This window comes from Triticum urartu, chromosome 3A (genome assembly GCF_056163025.1).
Source record: "Triticum urartu cultivar PI428250 chromosome 3A, HENAU_Tu73, whole genome shotgun sequence".
Classification (NCBI taxonomy): Eukaryota; Viridiplantae; Streptophyta; class Magnoliopsida; order Poales; family Poaceae; genus Triticum; species Triticum urartu.
Window position 1 is genome coordinate 730,888,669 of NC_141875.1, and position 5,418 is coordinate 730,894,086.

At 42.1% G+C, this 5,418-nt stretch overlaps 1 long non-coding RNA gene across 1 annotated transcript; it reads left to right on the forward strand.

Moving 5' to 3' along the window:
• The first annotated feature begins 4,328 nt into the window (after positions 1-4,328).
• LOC147982348 (uncharacterized) lies at positions 4,329-4,932 on the forward strand. The gene is made up of 2 exons (XR_015600037.1): positions 4,329-4,483; positions 4,629-4,932. It is a non-coding gene; the product is annotated as an uncharacterized LOC147982348 (long non-coding RNA).
• The last annotated feature ends 486 nt before the right edge of the window (positions 4,933-5,418 follow it).

Below are 5,418 nucleotides of genomic sequence, written 5' to 3' on the forward strand. Positions count from 1 at the left end.
AATCTTGAAATACGCCAACCCAACATCTACCTTTGGAGACACCTGTAGTACTCCTTTATAATCACACAGTTACGTTATGACGTTTGGTAGCACCCAAAGTGTTCCTATGGCAAACGGGAGTTGCATAATCTCATAGTCATAGGAACATGTATAAGTCATGAAGAAAGCAATAGCAACATACTAAACGATCGGGTGCTAAGCTAATGGAATGGGTCATGTCAATCAGATCATTCAACTAATGATGTGACCTCGCTAATCAAATAACAAGTCTTTGTTCATGGTTAGGAAACATAACCATCTTTGATTAACGAGCTAGTCAAGTAGAGGCATATTAGTGACACTCTGTTTGTCTATGTATTCACACATGTATTATGTTTCCGGTTAATACAATTCTAGCATGAATAATAAACATTTATCATGATATAAGGAAATAAATAATAACTTTTATTATTGCCTCCAGGGCATATTTCCTTCAAGGCTCACCACGGTGGTGTCGGTGATGAGATCGGGGCGGGTGATCGACGGCGGTGAAGACGGGGACGGGGCGTGACGGACCGCTAAATCTAGACAAATCTCGAGGAAAATGGAGCTTGGAGGTCGAGCTTCGAGAGGAGAAAGCTTAAGTAGTGTGGCTCGGGCATTCCATCGAACACCTCATGTGCATAGGAGGTGAGCTAGAGCACCACAAAGCCCTCTCCCCCTCGGCCAGAAAAAACAGAGCACTGTGCTCTGCTCTTGCGCGAGGGGGTATATATAGGCACCTCATTGGTCCCGGTTGGTGACATGAGCCGGGACTAAAGGGGAGCCTTTGATCCCGGTTCAAGCCACCAACGGGACCAATGGTGGTGGGCCAGGAGCCAGGCCCATTGGTCCCGGTTCGTCCCACCAACCGGGACCAAAAGGTCCAGATGAACCGGGACCAATGGCCCACGTGGCCCGGCCGGCCCCCTGGGCTCACGAACCGGGACCAATGCCCACATTGGTCCCGGTTCTAGACTGAACCGGGACTAATGGGCTGAGCCGGCCTGGACCATAGCCCTGTTTTCTACTAGTGTATAGATTAAATTTAAAGCTAAAGATTGCAAGACATACCAGTTGGATGAAATTATAAAATCACTTATTTTTAGAAAATAACTTCATAGCTTCATAGCTTCATGGTCAGCTTCTCATCTTGCTGAAAATATTGAGAAAAAATGACAAGTTAATTTGACAAATTCAAAGTAAGTACCATCAAGCGAAAGAAGCATGTAAAGCCACTCACATTTTAGTGTGTAGCTTTTCGATCTTCCATTATCATGCAAAGATCAAACACATCATATGGCAGTAATTTATCTGTCAATTGAAAACTTTGAGAGATTATTTGCAGTAGCGGCATTCGATGTACTGCTTAATTACATCTAACGGATGGCCTAGAAGTGCCAGCATCGTTATCAATTTTTTTCTGAGAAATATTATTGCATACCATAGTATGACCAATCAAAGTTCAGGGGAAAATAATCAGAAAACTAGGGTAAAAGGTAATACCACACAGCAGGGACGGAGTGATCTGATTACGTTCAGTTTGGACTTCAATTGCCAGCCACCGCCGACGGCCGACTTACTGTTCTTGGCTTGCCGCCGGAGGCTGCCGATCTGGCGCCGTGATGGGGGGAACATGGAGATGAAACACCGAGGGGCTGGGTTGGGAACCGAACTGGGGGGAAACGATAAGCGGCGGCGTGTTGCGTACATCATGGATGGTATGGAATCGTGCGGTCAACTGTCGAGCCTGCTGCATGGATTGTATCGTATGGTATTGGGCTCTTTTGTTTTGAGAAATACCTGTAGGCTTTTTGTTGGGCTTTTCATCATGTTATAATAAATTTACAATGGGCTAAGAGGCTTCTTGCTCGTGCGTACTAGCAGCTTTGATGGGTTCAAGCGTGCATTTGTATTGGGTTCAAGCAAGTGAATGCGTATATACATGGACGTGACGAGCAAAGATCGTTGGGTTCAAGTGAACCCAACGCCTACACGCTGGCTTCACCACTGTCATCACCTCCATGGCAGGGCTGATCGTCGCCCGCCCGGCGCTGTTGAATCGTTGTCTCTCTTTCATTAGAAAGTGCAGTCACCAGCATAATTACCTTGGTCTGTTTGTTGATCCTTGAGTTGGCTTGCTGATTTGCAAGCAAATTGCTCGGTATATAAACTGCTGTAAGTTGATGTGAAAAAAGTGAGGTGAGACTATTTCAATATGCAGCGAACCTTTTTGGGAGCAGAAGCTTATGAGTTCTCAGTTGGTTGCAGTCCTCGGGATAGGAGGTTGAAGTCATTTGTTTGACCCCTCACCAGAGCAAAAATTTTAATATTTTTTTCGGCACACACGGTGATGGATGGACGGCCCAACAGAAAAACAACAGGGTAGCCCATGCAGTCAGGACGAGAAATAACCCATAGAACATACAATGAATCATTTTTCTTTCAATTTAAAAATTAGTACCAGCTTGAAAAGTATAAAAATATCATAAAATCAATTATAATATAGGTGAACGGATGAAAAAATTTACCAAAACACACATTGCTTTATTAGTAGGTATAGAAAAGCTCACTACTAAAACTAACTTAGTTGTGTCTTCATCTAAACAGCCTCTACTTTTTATTTACGCGCTCTTTATTATCTTGCAATCCTATCCAACAACACCTACAAAATAGTTCTAGTTTCATACTTGTTCTAGGTAAAGGGAACATTAAGCATGCGTAGAGTTGTATTGGTGGTCGATAGAACTTGAGGAATATTTGTTCTACCTTTAGCTCCTCGTTGGGTTCGACACTCTTACTTATCGAAAAAGGCTACAATTGATCCCCTATATTAGTGGGTTATCAAGGATATACGCGGGAACCGGGCCTTTAAAGAAATTTTTCTCTAGTACGGTTGATGTGGCAACTTGTGGTCGGGCTCTCTAGTAACCCGGTAACTGAACAATGATGTGGCAGGGCCGCTGAGATGGATAGGCTGCATGTCAAGAGAAATAACATAGTGAAGATGTTCTATTTAGGTATTATATATTGGAGATGACCATGTGTCTGTCTGTCCACTCTGCTTTCTGGTTGGCACGCTCAACATTTCTGCATTTATGGATTGTTTCCTCATGTGCTTGATAGGCCCTGAACTGAATCCGGTAGGAAGAACCTGAAGTGTAGTACTATGCACACCCTATCTGCCATCCATTTTCCACCTGACATGATAGAGTCAGGCACCCAGCCCGTTCAGGAATTTTTTAAACACAGTACAGATGCAAGCAAAAGAAATGGATTTCGCATATCACCTGGGGTTGGGATCATAGGCTGGCTTTGACGTGGTGCTCCCACCGGTTGTTGCTAACAGCCTCCTGCAGACAAAGGCATCCTCTACAGGATCGCCGTTCGTGACCAAGGCCATTATTCCATCTCCCAGGAGGGCAGCATTGAGCTCATCAGAGGGGACAATGAGACTGTGCCCAAGCCAAAGAGTGCCACATCCAACCAAGCCCAAGAGCTCTGCTCTGTTCTACCTATGAAGATGACTAAACTGAAACTTTCTCTCTCCCTGAAAAAAGACTAAACTGAAACTGCACAATCGTAAGACATCCAAGCAACCTCAGTGTTCGTGGCTGATCATAGTCTATTTGACACAAGGCTAGGGAATCAACGGGAACAGATGGATCGATGAATGATCTTCCTACCATGCGTCAATTTTGTTCTATATTACCTTTTCCATATTTCGGCAGAATATCCAACCATCCTTTAATAATTCGGATAGACTACCACTTGAGTTGGACCGATTCCTCTAGAGGGTCTTTGATTTTTGTTCTTTCAGTGCATAATTGCAATGTTAACCGCATGACTGCAAGTCTTCAAAACTACAACCCAAAAACTGGGATGAAATATTCCTTTCACCTGTAACTATCCGTTCCTTCAGTGCATGATTTCCCAGTGTAAACATGATACACTAATACCTATAGGTTTTCCGTGACATCATTTGTGTAGAGAGCTAGTTTTTTGTGTGTGCAGAATTGACAGGTGATGGTGTAGCAACATCGTCCCATACAAGTGAAAATTGATAGGTGATGGTCAGTTGTACTCTATACCTTGTCCAGTGTGCTAGTACTCAAGTGATATGGTATTTAATACTATATTTGAGATGATATCGCATTTAATGGCACACAATTAAGAATATCTTCTAAATTTATATTTGCATAGATGGAATGCAATGGATACCATCTTATAGATATAACCATATTTTACAAATTAAGTATAGTGAGACAGCCAAATCTTTGTGATCTCATTTTGAGCGAGATGGGACTAAATATTCTCTAGCCATTAGTCTATATATAAAGATACAATGCTTCTAGAGGCCCAAACCGAGTCAGGAGTAAGAAGTTTGTGTCTTCTCTTATGGAAGGGAAAGCTATTCTTCTTTGCCTTATGGTGCTTGTGCACCTCGGAAATTCCATTCATATCGGTAAGAAATTGATCTCCCCATCCCTATATATGTTTCCATTCTCCTATCAACCAAAGTAGGATCATATTATCACTTAAACATCATGAATATTTTCATATTTTTCCCAATTTAGACTTCTTTTTATGGTGTGTGTTTTTCTTTACAGGTAAATGCAAGGATCTAGTTCACCCGCAAGGAAAAACATGCAAGGATTTAATTGCTTCTATCGACCGTGAGTGCGATCTGTCAAATTGCCAAGTGATGTGCAAAGATTTGTTTGGAGCGAAACTCACAGCCTCATGGTGTATCAACCCTGTCCCATACTATTGGCATTGTAGGTGTCGTGTCTGTTGGTAGAGTTGCACTGAACAATCATGTTGAAAAATGGACAAATGATGTGATCCAATAATAAAATCTTCGTGTGACATGCATCTAAGAATACATAACGATTGCCAAATTTAGGTGTTCTATTCGATTTTGTCATGTGTGATATTGATCTGGTAATTTTAGGTTTGCATGGCCTCGTGATTTATAAGTTAAAAAAACAACCTTATACGACATGAATGAATCGACTTAACTATACCGGCAGTCCTGTTTCTGATGGGCCCAGAAAACAAGGAACTAGTATATATTTCTATAGTCGGTGAGTATGTTTAGTGGTAGAAACTTGTAGGATCAGATATCGAACAGAGCAATGTCCTAAAAGAAGATATCGACCATAGGGCATGAATGTGAATTGAATATATTGTTAAAATCAAAAGGATATTTGCGAATGGAAGAATAACTCAACAAGAAACTATGCAACTTAGTAGCATGCGAGGCAAACTAGTAAGATATAATTGCATAAATGCCTACTAGCGGCGTTCAAAAAATGTATTTAGTGGCAGTAGATTCCGTTGCCGCTAGTGTAACAACAGTGGTATGCTGGTACTAACATCCACACCCAACGCCGCTTG